The sequence below is a fragment of the Catharus ustulatus genome, chromosome 1 (assembly GCF_009819885.2).
Source record: "Catharus ustulatus isolate bCatUst1 chromosome 1, bCatUst1.pri.v2, whole genome shotgun sequence".
NCBI lineage: Eukaryota > Metazoa > Chordata > Aves > Passeriformes > Turdidae > Catharus > Catharus ustulatus.
Window position 1 is genome coordinate 119,574,041 of NC_046221.1, and position 16,078 is coordinate 119,590,118.

General features: G+C 41.7%; 1 protein-coding gene and 1 long non-coding RNA gene across 13 annotated transcripts in view; one reads left to right on the forward strand and one right to left on the reverse strand.

Annotated features, from left to right (window-relative positions):
* PCMTD1 (protein-L-isoaspartate (D-aspartate) O-methyltransferase domain containing 1) overlaps positions 1–2,603 on the reverse strand; it is a 39,911-nt gene extending 37,308 nt beyond the window's left edge. Inside the window, exon 1 of one of the 3 annotated variants that reach the window (XM_033063544.1) lies at positions 2,459–2,603. The gene's annotated coding sequence lies outside the window, so the exon portion shown is untranslated. The other 2 variants (XM_033063562.2, XM_033063555.1) reach the window with 2 other exon arrangements.
* A 292-nt stretch (positions 2,604–2,895) lies between these two features.
* Positions 2,896–16,078, forward strand: part of LOC116994595 — a 53,816-nt gene continuing 40,633 nt past the window's right edge. For 4 of the 10 annotated variants that reach the window (XR_004417526.1, XR_006162945.1, XR_004417531.1 and 1 more), the window contains exons 1-2: positions 3,106–5,190; positions 7,247–7,319. This is a non-coding gene — a long non-coding RNA (uncharacterized LOC116994595). The other 6 variants (XR_004417524.2, XR_004417527.2, XR_004417528.1 and 3 more) reach the window with 6 other exon arrangements.

A 16,078-nucleotide genomic window follows, 5' to 3' on the forward strand; every position in this document is an offset into this window, starting at 1 on the left:
CCAGAGAAAAGGCCAACTGGAGAGGCAGGAAGATTTTTACAAGAATTCTAGAATAAAGATCAGAGATTATGCAGGGAACTAACCCAACCCTGCAGAGACACTGTAATAAAATCTGGCCATCCAGGACTGTTAAGCATTACATACTTTTTTCTGTTTGTGAGATTTCATTATATTGTCCTCACTGCAGACCTCCCAACAAGATACAATTGTATTTTCCAGCATTTCTGAGGGACACTGACTGTTGTAAAGAACATCTGGCTAAGTGTCCATCTCCAAAGCCCTCATTGTGGCTCTCTGACCTCACTCACATACTTCTAACATTCCTATCATTATATTTTTTCACCCAAAGTCAGTTAAAATACCAATAGATCTGCCACACATTTTTCCACCTACACATCCAAAATACTTTTCAAACTTTCCCAACAAATCAGGCAGGAGTTCTGGAGAAGACAGCTCCATTTATCCAAGCCTGATTCCTTCCAGATATCGTCGCTCAGAGTAAGGTAATAGTCCTGTTGAGGGGAAAAAAAAAAGCGCACCACATGTTATAATTCATTTATAAGCATAATGGATTAAGTTTGCAAAGACATTCTCACCACACATTATTGTAATTTACTAACTGTAAGCACTGGATTTTTTGTGTCTTGCATCTTAAATAGCATTCTCTGTAACACAGAGGTCATATGGTCAAGAGGAATTGGGTACCTTCATTAACTTGCTGAAGTGCTGACTAGCCTTATTCTGGGTATTTTTTTTGTCTGTGTTTCAACGTTTGCTGCTCTTTTTGAGAAGAAACCTTACATTCTTGCTAAAGCCTGCAGTTCAACTGTGCTTGACTTATTACTTGACAGGGTAAAAAAAATACCCCCTAGGAGAACACTAAGTAAGTTGGCACTGACAAGTACTGCAAGGACACAAGCATTTTCCACACACTGGAGCAATTTAGTACTTTCATAAAGAGTTTGTTTTCAAACAGAAACCCCCCCACCCTTCCACCTTAGATGTTTGTTTCCATTTTTGTTGTGTTGTTGGGGTTTGTTTTTTGGCTTTTTTTTTCCTTTTTTTTTTTTTTTTATGACAGAACTGCTCAAAGCAGGCCCAGGCTGCTGACCAAGTATCAAATAAATGCCAAGATTCCTTCCCCCTCTGCCCTCCCTTCCCCTTCTTGCAACTTCAGAGCGAGCCGCCGACAAGTGCCGAGGCAGGGGGCGGAGGGCGGGCGAAGGGCAGGCAGACGAGACCCGCACATGCATTGCAGAAGCTGGCCCGAGGTTTCGGGCCCAAGAGGAATCCCATTAACACCGCAGACCGCAGCTAAGCTACAGATGTGACCCCCGGACGCCTCCTCGAGCAGATAACAACAAAGAAAAGCCGGGAGGAGGTGGCGGCCCCGGAGCCAGTTCCTGCTCCTCCCCTTACTCCTCTCCCAGCCAAAACACAGACCACAATATAAACAGAGATAAAATGTGCGTTTATGGCAAAGTAAGGGGCAGAGGTAGCTTTCTCCTTTCCCCCGGCGGCTGCCGCCAGGACTGATCACCGACCGACTCACCCTGGCTTTGCGGGCGAAAGCAAAGTTATCGCGCATTTCACACACTTTATTTATGTAAACAAAGTATCTTCCGCTCGCTGCAGCCTGCAGCCGCACCGCCTCCTCCACTCTCAAGAGGAGAAATACCCTTCATTAGCCCACGGGTTTTTCTTAAAACAAAACAAGATGTTGTCTCACGCGCCCTTCAACAATGCCTCGGCCTGGAAGACGCAGCCCCCTCCTGTGATTCTAAAGACTCGACAGGGAAAAAAACCAACCAAACAAACAAACCAAGCACAAACAAACCCCCAAAACGCAGGCTCCCCTTCTCACTGCATTTCCTCACAGGCAGAAAGCACAGGCGTCATGGGGGGGAGGCAGGGCGCTGAGCCGCAGCGGGGCACAAGCGCTGCCCTCACCTTGCCTGTACCACCACCCCCCGCCGGGATCTCCAGGCTGGAACCTTCTCTCTCGTCCCCGTCCTCTCACAGCTGCCCGGGCCCGCGCCAGCTGCACCAACCTCCTCTCCTCTCCCCAACCCGTTTTGGGCCAGAGATTATTTATTACGCAGACGGCGTGCGGGGTGACAAGGGTCGGGCAGAGGAGGAGGAGGAAGAAGAAGGGGCTGCCAACGGCGTACGCACAGAGCCCGTCCTGTCCCTCCCCAGGGCGAGTCCTCGCCCTGTCCCGGCTGCGCGAAAACAACCGCCCCCCCCCATCCCCCCTCCCCCGCGCCTGCGTGCAGGGCCAGCGGACAATGGGGATCGGAGCGCCCGGGGAGCCAGCGAAGGACAGGGGCCGGAGGGACACATTCTCCCCCTCCCCCCGCCGCAACCCAACTGTCCCGGCCGTCCGACGGGGCCTCCGCGCCGCACAGCGCGGCCGGAGCTCAGTTCTGCCCACCCCCCTACAGTGCGGGACACTCACCCGTTCCGCAACGGGCCCCGCACACTGCACTGGGCGGCCACCGGCGAGACCCGCCGGGGGGTACGGGGCGAATATTGCAGGCAGGAGAGCGCTCCGGCCGGGCGCAGGCGAACGGCCGAGCGAGTGGAGGGCGGCGGTGGGCGGCCGCGGGTGCGCGGGTCGGTTCGGCGGCCGGTGCTGGTGCCGGTGCGAGGGCCGGGCCGGGACGGGACGGGGGAGGCGGGGCCCGACAGCTGAGAGGATGTAAACAGAGCGTCACGTGACCCCGCCCCCCGCGCGCGGGGCCGCCGGGCGAGGCGAGGGCGAGCGCTGCGCCGCTCCGAGCCCGGCCCTGATTGGCCGCTCGCCCCCCGCGCGACAGCCAATGGGCGGCCGGCGCTCGCGGCGCTCGTCACCAGTCGCCCTGGGGTCGCCGGGGCCGCGCGGTGGCTTCCCCTTCGCTCGCCCTCCCCCTCCCCGGCTGGGAAGCTCCGGCCGTGCCGTGTTCCTCGGCCTTCCTGTGTCCCATGGGCCGCTCAGGATGGACAGCAGGACCGTTCCCCTGCGGTAGAGCCGAGCCCCAACGGGGAGGAACAGCGGCGGCGCCGTGGGTGGGCGGTGGGGCTCACGGCGGAGGCCCGGATTTAAAAACCTGCACAAGGTGCCCCCGGTGCCCGTCCGAAATAGCTCCGCTTTCCCTGGGATTCCCGGGTGGCGTTCTCGCCTTTCTCAGGGGATGCAGCGGCTCTGCAGGACCTTTCTGTAGGGCCTCTCGCAAGGCGGGCCAAAAAGTTCTCGCCGCGCCCCGAGAGAAGGGCCCTCGGGCTGTGCTGTGACAGCTCCGAAAGATAGTTGCAAAAACTACAGGAAGCAAGAGAGATCACGGGGAGAGCTCATTGAAATCATTAGAAATGTCAGAAAACGTTTAAGGGGGGGCTGTAAAGATGGTGAAAGATCTAGAGGGGGATGTCACATGAAGAACAGCTGAGGTCACTTGGCTTGTGGAGAAGAGACTGGGGGGAGACCTCACAGCACTCGGCAGCGTCCATGAGAGTGGACGGGGGGCTTTGGTTTCTCTCTGGAATGAAAGGCCTGTGGGAACAGCGTGAAGATGTTGTGGAGGTTTTGGTTGGATGTTAGGGACAGATTCTTCACTCTGAGGGTTGTTGAGAACTGGCACAGGCTCCCCAGGGAAGTGGATAAGCCTGACATGAGTGTTTGGCCGACACTCTCAAGTCCAAGGTGTGATTCTTAGTTTGGTCCTTTGCAGGGCCAGGAGTTTGACCTTGGTAATCCTTGTGTAACCCCTTCAGCTCAGGATATTCTATGATTCTATGAATTTGGGAAAGGAAGAAGTACTGCGGAAGGAAATAGCTGTGAATAAGTGGGAAGTCAGGGAAGCGTGGGGCCCCAGTGGAAACTTGAAGCCCAAGGCGATGAAGAGTGTTAGGTCATTCTGAGCCCTGGTCTCAAGTGATGTTTCTGAGGCATTGTCTCAGGTTTGATTTGGTAAGGAGGAATTGGATTTGTGGGATTTGGAGAGTCGGTGGAGAAAGTAAGCTCAGCTGGTGTTTGGGATAATTAAGAGTTACACAGAGTGTCAGGACTTGTAGCGACTTGACTATTCTGTTTTTTTGGAGGAAGGGAATGCAAAACACCTGAGGTCAGTATCAGAAAAAGGATGACGTTCACACTTCAGTAACAGTAAGTTCATATTCACCAAACGATCGGACAAAAAGTGTAGTATTTAAGGATTTCAGGGTAATGGATATGAGAACCCGAAGATGTAGAGTGGATGTTACAATAAGACTAATTTGGATAACTTGTAGACATTTACAAGGATAATTTAATCTGGAGTGTTGCAAGTACGGAGTGTTTTGTGAAATGCAGCTGAGAGGCATAAAGTTTTGAGCTTTAGCCAAAATTTGAGTAGTGGTGGAACAGGACTTCTAAAAGTCCTGAGAATTGAAGGACATAAAAGTGTAGCTGATAAGAGGCCAGGAGTGAGTGTTACTCTGTTGTGGGGGGCAGGATTAGTTAATACACAATGGTTTGTAGATGGCAACAGGTGAGGTGAAGATAATTAGCAATATAAGGGGGAGAGTTTCTGTTAGGCTGGGACTCAGAAATAAGTCTCATGTCAGTGAGTGATTCAAACAGTACTACAAATTGCCACCCTATTAGCAATGTAGCTAATGGCTCCTTGAATGAGAGAAATAGAAGGGAGAAAAAACACATAAATTAAACTGTTACATTTAAATATGCCTTGCATTAGTAAATAAATAATTTTTGCTGGCTTTGAGTATTGTAAGTTTGTTTCTATTAAGAATTTTTAGTTAGACGTAATAAGTGTGTATAATTCCCTGCCTATTGTATGTGTGAGGGTTTCCTGGTTTTGATTTCTTCTCTTTCCATCACATCCTAGATATTCTTGTGTCTGAGCAACATGTAGTCATTACCTGTCGGACAAGATCAGTATTCAGTCAGGACAGATGTTATGGCCATGTTTTGCTCATTCAGTTTTAAGAGAATTTTTCAGATATCTTTTTTTCCTCTGTAAATTATCATGCTCGGACTGATACTGTTTTTTCCACTTGCAGTGAACATGGACATACAATTAGGAAGGCCGTTCTGCCATCTTCTTTCAGAGTTGGCAAGAAGCTTCAGCATTCAGGTCTAGCGGAAAATTCTACTCAAGCATTATAGTTCTCCAAATCCAACTCCTGTCCATCCATTGTTCAAAAAGAAGCAAGGTGTGTATTTTCTGATGCAGTATGTAACTTCTGCATCTTGAAGATATTTATTGTCACACTTTTAAATTTGAGATGTACATAATTTGGGCAACCTTTGTTTTCATTCAAATGTAAGTTAATAGTCTCAAAAAAAGCTAAAGTATTATGTGACAGGCCCATCAAAGCTCTGTATAAGCTTGCTGAATTCAAAACCCAAATTTCCCAATTCTTAACTGAATTAAATTGAAATAACAAAACCCACTTCTCAACTGAAGCACAGTGAACATCCTTTCACCTTCATAAAACAATTGGCTAGCCTAAAGTTCCACCCAAACATCATTATTCAGTGCAAGTTTGGGGTTGTTTGATTGTATCTGCAGATTTAAGCATAATTTACTTTTTCAGTGTTTTGTCCTGTTGCTTTGTTATTTTTTTCATGATCATGCAGATAAAGTCTGAATTATGTGGAAGACTCTGATGAATCTTTATTCTGTGCTTCTGTTGAAGGTTATAACATTCAGATATCTAATGGATAAGTACTCAAGACTGCCATTTTTTAGGTAAATTTGAAATTTGCTACCAGGGGTCATTAAGGATAATTATTTAGACTTAACTGTTACTATAATGAACAGAACATTGGATATACAGAGCAATTTATAATGAAAATTGTTTTAAATAAAGATCATGTCATAAATACTGAGTAGGCATATTTAATTTCTTATTTATGTAGAACAAAAGTTGTCCTTTAGACATATTGGTCTCTCTAACAATGGCAATAGCTTAAATGTGTAGTGGTGAAAATTACATTTCCTGAATACAATGCTGTTGGCATAAAGCTGACAAATAATGCATCATTTGCACTGCTTATATTTTTTGCACGTGTCTATTTAATGAAAACCATTGATATATCATTGCATTTAAAGTACTTTGATTTGAATCCGTTTCAACTCTGTTTTGTTGTTGAATAAGAATTTTAAAATATTTTTTAATGCTACAGAAAACAGGTATTAAAGTATTTTTCTTTAAGATTTATTTTTGAACATATGCCATTTTCTTAATCTAATAAAGCTTAAATTTGTAAAATTTTTGGTGGAGCTTAAGCTGATACTGTTTAAAATACTTTATGTTCTGCAATGCAACCTAATTTTAATAAAGTTGTGACAGTATAATGTTTTGTAGGATTTCTTAAGGTTTGGATTATTCCTACCAAGTAAAAAACTTCTTTACTTTGTTGTTTAGCTCTGGAAAGTCAATGCAAGAATAAGGATATTAGAGACTTAGAGTTTATCTGTAATTAGTTATTTCACACTGTGCTGCATACATTTGTATGTTGACACAGCTTTTTGGAAAATATTAATAACTCACTGTAATTTTGAAGCGACCATTTTCTGATTCTGCTATTATTTTTCATTTATTTTGCATGTAACACTTTTTTCCCCTAGTTTCCACAATCTTATTAGATTTCCTTTCCCCAGACAAATGTCGTTCTGTACTTCTGTTTCATCTTTAGTTATCACGCACTTTAAAATTACAGTTGATTTCCTTTATCTATTTTATATACTCTCTCATATTGATAACTTCCTGACACTTACCTTTCTTCCACTGAGCTCAGTCTTTTTAATTTTTCTTTTGATTGCCTTCTTTATTTTCCTGTATTTTTGGTAGATTTTCTTCCTGACAGTTGGTTTTACAGGTATAGAACAAAAAAAGATGTGCTACAGAAGTAACAGCTCCAGTTTTCAGACTTTGTCCTTTGCTCTCTACAACAGATACCACTTCTGGCTATTGGATACAGTGAACACATACTTCATGCTGTTTCACACATTCCATTGGCGTTTCAGGAAGAGGGCCTGAAATGGAGAAGTGATGCAGTGGCTTCCCCTGTCTTGCAGCCTTTGTCCTCCTGCATTACTGTATTATCTCAGAGACTAAAAGTACTGTGTTGTTGAAAGCAACACAAGTAATCCAAAGGAAAAAATAATGAAATCACTTCTGGAAAGCAGTTCAATTTGTCCTGATTTTTTGGCCTACCTTTCATATTTTTAAAATGTTCTGTTTTTCCATTCTTTGCTCCCAGATGCTGGAATGTACCTTCTGCAGCTCTCATCTGTATCCCAGTAGTCATCATGCCATTTCCAATGATTTGTGATGTAAGTAATGTTCAAGTTCCCTGGAATGGAACTAGGTCATCCCCCAGACAGTGCCAAGCCCAGGCTGAGTCCCTTCAGGTTGCATGTACAGGATGAACACACCCATAGCTAAGCTGTGATGGACTGGTCAGAGTGTAACCTGCAGTCCTCATGAGTGACCAGACGCCAGCCTGGCAAATGATCATCCATAGGCTGTTGATGTGGGCCTCTGGAACCAGCAGCTGTGAAGCTGCACTTCTTTGAGGTGTGGCCTGGCTCTGAAAGCAGTTTAGTCACATTTGTACAATGTTGCTTTGACAGGTGAGACTTGAAAGATTACGCTTGTAAAACTGGTAAGATCTACATGCACAGGGCGTAGTGTCTCTGCATCTTTGACCTTGTTAATCTGCAGTTTGGGTAAACTAACCCAGCATTACTGTCTTAGATAAAAGCGGTTGTATGGTAATCAAGTTTTAGATCAGAAGAATGTTTCCCAAAGCTCCAGAGCTAAGTCATTGAAAAGAGGGCCTTTAAAAGGAGTAAATCAACCTTAACTGCAGGCCTTGTGTATATGCCAGATTCCTTCATTGAGTATTCCTACTGATCTTTAAGACTTGCCACTTTTTCCTGGAGATCTGCACATCCTTTCCCGCCTCTAGCCCCCTTCAGGGAGGCAGTTTGTTACTGTAACTTGCTAAGGCATTTTGAGCTTTTTATGGATAGAGATTTTCATTGCTGTAAATTTTCAAATGAACTTTTTGCTAATATTAATTATGTTAAGCAATTGTCTAATGTTTTTAATGCTGTGCATCACAATCATGCTACTCTGAATCACATCAAATAAAATGCATTGTTGTTTGAGTTACATATATTTGTTTGGGATGCCTGTAATCTTACCTGGGAATCCCATGTCTCACACCCCATTTAAGTGGTCACAGTTTTTATCAATTTTGTTAAAAGAAATGTGATACAGTGGCAGCAAAATCATCTTCTTCCAATGCCCTGACTAGGCAGGAATGCCAGTGATGATCTTCGAAAGTGATATGCCTGCATACCACTTGTTAGGGGAGTGCATGAGGCTTTTTCTCCTTGCTGTGAAATCCTCTGCTAGGGTGGTATTAGCACTCTATCAGATCCTCTGGAGCAGTTTTTGGGAGAGCTTCTGGCAGTAGGCAGAGCATGGTGCTAGAAGTATCTTAGTTGTCAGAGCATTAACTGAGCTTGGTTCAGATTATAAGATGTTGAAAATACATACAAGAAAAAGAAAAATACCAAAACAATGAAACCCATGTTTTAACTTAAGGATGCAAAGGATTGAATTAAATTAAGAAAGAAATTAAATGGAGTCTGTGGCCATAGACATTGGTCTTAAGGATGTGTCTGTCGTGATGAGCTGTTTGGCCTTCTTCAGATTACTCTTCCAACTTCTTGTGTGTGCCTTCCTGTTTTGTTTCTCTGTTAAGAACAAGTCTGAGGTTGTAGCAACAGAAGGATTCCAGTGGTCTGTAGTCACTGCCAAGTGCTTAACCAAATGTTGCTCGTAAATACAACAAACTGAGCACATCTATATAATGACTGACATACTACAAAATCTAGTCACACAATCAAATATTAAAAAATGTTTTAGAATTTGGTACTAAGGCAAGTGTCAGCTATTTAGATTTCATGTATATTACTGCTTTCCATGACCTGTGATGGAAAAAGAAATGTCTTCCTTTAGTGTTTCTCCTTTAAACTATTTGTAACTTGTCTCAGAGGTATATTAGGATACAAAATGAATATGTAAGCAGAAAGTGTCGTATATTATCACTTCTGTCCTCCTTATTGATTGTAAACTGCAAGCACGAGACATTCTCCATGGAAATATGTTGATTTGTCTCTAGATGTAGCTGACAGTGAGTCAACAACATACTCTTTATGTCATCCTTTTCTTAAATCAATAGGGTGTTTTTCTAAATTTATAACATTCTTTTTTTAGAAGGAACACAGTCCTTCAAACCAAGAAAAATTATATACCACTGTGGTTAATATTTTAAAGACAGTCTCTGAGCCTCCCTTGAATGAGTCATATTTAAAGGAAGTTGCTGTATTTATAGCAAGCAGCAGAAATGTTATTCTGAAAATAATAAATGTTTTCACTTTATTTTTGCCTGATTTTGTTAATCAAATATGAAACAATATGTAATTTAATTTATATGAATTAAAATTTAACTTGTAGAGCCTCGCTTGTGTATTTGAGATGATAATATCCTGTAGTATATTAGTGTATACAGTGTACACTAGTCCTGTTACTGATAGTCAACTGGCCTATGTTCCATAATTTCAAGATAGATGATTACCAGATACCTAATAGTCTCCATGTACTCTATTTCTTACATGCAACTTTTAAGTAGGAAAGATCATGAAAGTTTATCTCCACGTTGTAAATGTGTCAAAAATGCTTCTAGTTCCATTTCTTACACATTTAATATTTTGGCAAAATGAGAAGGTTATGTTTATATATTTTTTCCCCTAAGAGAATTTAAATCTCCTAATCAGTAGGATTGAGTTGTTTTAGGCATAAACTTGGTCTTCTTTTTGTTGTATAAAAGAATCCTTTATCAACAGACTATGAAAAAGGCAAGGAAAAACTATGTTATAAATATTAAAAATATCTTAAGTTCCTATTATATAATATCCTCCAGTTTAAGTAATTTTTGTGAGGCATGGACAAATATTACATTATATCCAACAGGCTTACCAAAAGATTTGTGCTTAAGATGCAGCAGGCAAATTGCTCTTGAAAAGTGTTCTAACAGAACATAATCTTTTCTGTTAGCCTCCTCCAACTCCTGATGCTTAAAAAAAAAAATACTATTGATATTTTTTCTCCACATTTGGCAGAACTTTAGCACTTTTTTCCCCCTCCTTTTTGGATGATGCAGTCGGGTATTAAGTCTTTGATACATGTGCAGATGGCAAGGGCACTAAAAGTGAGACTTCATAATTATGTTTGAGGAGCACACTATTAAGTTAGATTCAACGTCATTGTTAGGAGAGCTGCAAAGTATCTCTAGAGAAGATCTGTTCTCAACCAATTAATTAGAGTGTTTTCTAAGAGTCCCTCATCTGCAGTTGTACACCACAAGCTTAGGTATACAGTAAAAGGAATTAAATAGCCTGAGTACTCTCTCATTTTATCCTCTGGCTCTTGGAGCAGTAGTGAGAAAGGTGAACATTTTGAGATGTTAACTAGGTAAGATACCATCACTGAAATCAATTAATTGACCATGGCTATGGGGTACAATATGCATTTCTCTATTTGGCCATTTCGCCAGCTATTTCCCCTAGCACTAATGGCAACATCTTTTCTGCCTTTAGCTGTTCTCATATAAAGCCATATAGATTGAAGCATAGCTAGACCCTTTGTTGTGGGCAGTGGGAGCTTCATATAAAGTTTATTAAAGAATCCTCCTGTTGAATCACAGGTTGTAGAAAGGACCCCTTTGCTCTCTAAACTCCTTCTTAGAAAGGAGCCTGGGTGTAGTTGCATCCAATCTTAATCCCAGATTTGTCAACAGTCTAAAGGATTATATACGTGTAATTGAACTTTGTCCTGCAAGATTAAGGATGGCAAACCAGATATATTTATATAAATATATATTATGTATGATGATAATATAATTATAAAAAAGATCTTAATCAGAATTATTTACTACACAGTAGAGGAGCTATAGCAACTATTACAGTGTATTGTAAAACAATGTTGAAGCAATTATATTAAAGCACTTGTATTAAAACTAGCAAAAACAATTATTAAGTGGAGATTGATGTTACTCACACACCAATGACTGTGGGCAAATCTCTTCTGCTCAGGGTGGAGAAGTAACCTTGAGGGACATCTCAACTCATGGGAGGAACCTCCACACATATGCTCCAAGGAGGAATGTGTTAGAAGACTGCCACTAAAATTCTGGACTAGATTTTATAGTATAGAGTGACTGACTGTCAGTCATATGTCTCCATGCCAGCTGTGTCAGTTCAGCAGCTTCAGATAAGTTGTTGGAAGTATCACTTTCTTATTCCTTTATCTGGGTACATTACCAGTCCTACCACATCTGCATCTCAGTATCAGAATGCTTAATTTTGGGGTTGATGAGTCACATTGGTTACAGCTTTATTCAACACCAAAAACATTATGATGCCCCCTTCTTCATTTACTACTGTTAGCTTTGCAAATAGGACATTGTTCAAGTTGTTTTACCCCATTCCAGGCAGAGCATCCTGCCAGTGCACATGCAGGTCAGAGGAAGAGTTACCAGTGCATTTTGGAAAGGAGTGGCTAAAGTGAGAGAAGAATGCAAGCTACTGAAGGCAATTCTTGTAACTGAGTATGCTCATAGTGAGTGGTAGATTTGAGCTGCTCCATGCATGGCTGTTTGCGTGATATGCTGAATACTTTCAGGGGCCTCACTTCTGAGAGATTCATTTTGACAGGAATAGTGGCCACCAAGTACCAGTCAGTAGCAAGAGAAGGACTCCAAAGCTAAAGGGGAGTGGAGAGCTGAGAGTATCCACAACAGAGGATGAGTCATGCTCTCTTTTTCCAGGCACAGACCAATCACACCTGAGCTGGATAAGCAAATGAGAATGGTAATAGAAACAGAGTTTATGGAGAGATCACAGAGCAAAAGCAAGGCAACAAGCCAGAACACCAATATGGGTGTGGGAGGTAACACCAATAGAATAGGATAGAGCAACCTGAGGCTAAATGAATCTTCTTAGGCCACAGGTAGGGCTTGTGAGTGGACTCTCATCAGGATCATAACAACCTCTTGGTGCACTAGACCATGATGTTGAGCTTAAATATGACAAATCAGTACAATCTGATACAATACTGAGTTAAAAGCGTTCTGATAGTTTCAGCAGCCTTTGGTAGGCATTTGGTCTTGTAAAAATTACGTCTCACTGTTGTGACAAGAAATAGGATTATGACCCCTCTCATTTTTTCTTTTTTTTGTTTCAATTTGGCCTAATGCATCTATTTTCATGTGCAAGACAAGGATGAGTAAGCTTGCGTTAAGCTTTGAGCAAATGCTGAAGGCCAATATTTTCCCCTTAGTGCATGCTGGTAATAGTGGAAGATCTTGTTAAAACCAACTCGTTCTTGCATGCAACTACAGGATTGAACATTCTGTTCTCCGGAAGATCTGCATGAGTGCCTAAAGCTCCACCCTTTAAATCATGTGAAAGATTTTATCATGGTGAGACACTGGAAGTTGCCCAGAGAAGCTGTGGATATCCTGAACTGTTCAGAGCCACCGTGGATGGGGCTCTGAGTAACCTGGTCTTAGTGGGAAGTATGCCTGCCCATGGCAGGGAGGTTGGACTAAGTCATCTCTAAGTTCCCTTCCAACCCAAACCATTATATGGTTCTATGTTTGTTTCATCTTGATTCTTGGCAATTTTCTACTAACCAAAATAAATGAAAAAACTATATAATCAACTACTTGGCAATAAAAAACTATAAATCTTCACAGGGGTTATATACCTTTAACTGTATTACCCAATCTCTAATTTTTCATGAAAAGAAAAAAACATTGAAAAAACACAGGCATGAGAGAGTGTGAAAATTACTCTGCTAAAGTCTGTGACTTTTCAAGTAAAATAACAGCCTGAAATCAATGGGGCAACACACAAGTGTGAGGGGTATATCTTACACAGTCTTTCTTCTTGCGTGCGTGTTGAGACTTTCAGTGGCAAGAAAGTGTTCAGGGGACACTTAAGTGAGAAAAGCGTAAATGTTTTCTGCTAACAGTGTGGTATATATTATAATAGTGGCTGGATCTGGTCCTGGAACAATTAAAATCTTAGTATATTAAAGAAAAAGATCACAGTTCTTTGTTTTACATGCTAAGTTTGCCTCTGTATGACTTGATAACTTGCTACTGAAGGACGTAAAAAGACAGTGGTAATACAAACCTCATTTTCCTCCCCCAATGTATGAACTGTATTTAAATGATGTGCCTTTTTTTCATTTTTTAGCATATAATTACAGTAATTTCACGATTACAAGCCACACCATTTTAACTAAAGTTTTGGTCCGTACCCGGAAGTGCGGCCTGTAATCTGGAGCAGCTAATATATGAACAATGTTCTAAAAGTTTCCAACCTGGAAGTGAGAGCCTGCAACATCCCCAAACCGAGCTGGCCCGGCCAGCCCCAGCAGAGGCAGGAAAGCCTGGCAGAGGCAGGGCCAGCGGTGCGGGGGGTGCCAGCAGAGCCCGGGCCAGCAGCGCGGGAAAGCCTGGCGGCATGGGGGAGCTGAGCAGAACTGGGACCAGCAGAGCGGGGGAGCCCAGCAGAGCCAGGCCAGGTCGAGCAAATGCGGCGGTGCAGGCGGCAGGCCGGGGTGAGCGAGCCCGGCGGCAGCCGGCCCCGAGCGGCCCCTCCGAGCTGTAGCACCAAGCTGGGCCACCTGGCCCTGTCGACAGCCCTGAGCGGCCCAGTAAACCCCCCGATCCCGCGATTCTGTTACTAATTGGCAACTTTGTTGCATGCGGGTCCTTACTGCGAATGACAGAGCGGCTTATAATTGGGTGCGGCTTGTGTATGGACAAAGAATGAAATGTTGCCGACACCCAAAGATGTGTCTTATAGTCAGTGTGGCTTGTAATCGTGAAATTACTGTAATTGGAATTTGCACTTATGAAAGTGTCTTACAGTGTACAGGTAGCAACATGTTATTGTCAGAGAATGTTCACTAATTATCTCTATTGGACTTCCTGTTTTTAAAGTCTGTATCTAGGTCATTTTTGGGTGCTTCAGTGCTTCACATAATCATTTCCTATTGAAAAAGTAGAACTCAAATCATACACTAGATCAATGGTAAATCTAGCAGTGGCAGGTAAACATGATTGTGCCAGCATCAACTTAGGCCAATGGAAGTTTACCCTTAATTTCACTTTGGCTTCTAAGTAGTTGTAATTGCAGAACTCTTCTGATTTGATACTTCTGTTTTCTGAAAAGAAGGTTGGTGCTGTATAATAGCAAATGAAGCGCAAGAACTTTCTTTTCTGTGAAAAAGTGAAGATAGAAACAGGCTGCCCAGAGAGGTGGATATATTCAAAAGCTGTCTAGACAAGTCTAAGTAACATGCATTAACTGAATGACCTCCAGTGGTCCATTTCAGCCTTACCCATTTCATGAAAATAAATGGCGCTTTTTCTTGTTGTGTTTTGTTTTATCTGAATCAAGCTACTTGTATTTTTGTCATATAATAGAGAACTGAACCCATAATATACACAAAGTTAACAATTAAGACCTATGAATAGAATTATATCCAAATTATTTAAGTCTCTAGAGCAATAGAATTCTTCAGGCACTACCCACAATGCAAGTAACCACATAGGTCAAACTTGTATGACAAATGAAATTATTTGGTATCCAACTGGGTTCATGGGGATTCTTCAAATACATCTGTATTAAGGGTAAAATTCCATAGATATGTTTTAAAAATAGGTATATGACATATACAGTGGCAAAACAGAAACATCCCACAGAACTCAGGTTATTTAATCTTGCTCCATTTTGTTCATATGTATCTTTTAACATTAAAAGCTTAGATGAAGGCTACTGCATAGCTCTTCATATCTTTTTTATAGTTTTTATAGTATTTTTATAGTGCCTTCCAAAATTTGCCAGAATCTTTAGATGAAGTTTTAGAATATAACAGAAAAAGAAGTAACTATAGTTTCTTGAACCTCAGCTGTGAAGAGGAAAGAGTAGAAGCATCTCATTTTCTGGAATAATTCACAAGAAACAGATTTTAGAAAGCCACAATGGAATATGCATCCTAGATACCTAAGAGTTGTTCTGAATAATTTTACAAATGTCACACTGCCTTGGATTCTAGTTTAGGATTTTCCTTCTCTGTTATGCTACAGAAGCAGCTTTTGACGGTTTAATCCTACTATATTCCAGATACTTAAAAATTTCTGAAATTTTCTGCTTGGAACTTTTGGGTGCTTTAGACCTTGACTGTCAGAGTAGCTTCAGTTTGTGTAATGTGGGTATGCTTCTGTTAAAAGTTCATTTAGCCAAATGACCCTGAGGTTTTTTTCACTGCCTTTTATTTGGTACCATCTGCACTATCACTGACATTAATAAAGTCAATGTGCTACCTTTCTTTATTCTGACTTTCCACCTGCAGTCAAAATGGGTCATTTCAGACAATAACAGTAATTCATCTTTATTCTGGTGTTTAAAATCTAAGAGATGTCTTACACACCCCTCATTTAATTCATTCACTGACCTCCTTCAAACATAAGAATTTATTTTGTCACATATTAATTAGTTTTCCACAACAAAGACAAACTAAGTATATGATTGTAGTATTTGTGTGGCTATTTAAAACTAATTTAGCTGTTGCAGAAGAGCGACACCATACATTGCAATCAGAACTGGGGAATCAAAACACAATTGGATACTGAGAGTACAGACTGTAATAAATACTTGTTTTGTGACTCAGAGCTGCAGGTGACTGTAATGTCTGAAGACTTTTAGTTAGAGGATGAAATACACTCTTCATTTAATAGGAAAAAAAAAAGAAAACATGGAAACACATAAATGTAAAGACCCAGCATTTGGATAATGTTACCTTCTTAGTGAGTCATGATGAAAACCTTTCAGCGTGCTAAGATGTGATCTACTAACATCAGTTTCAAAAATTTCAAACCAACTTACTCAATACCTACATTTTATCCAAAACCATAAAAAACTTTAAATATAATTTTTAAAAA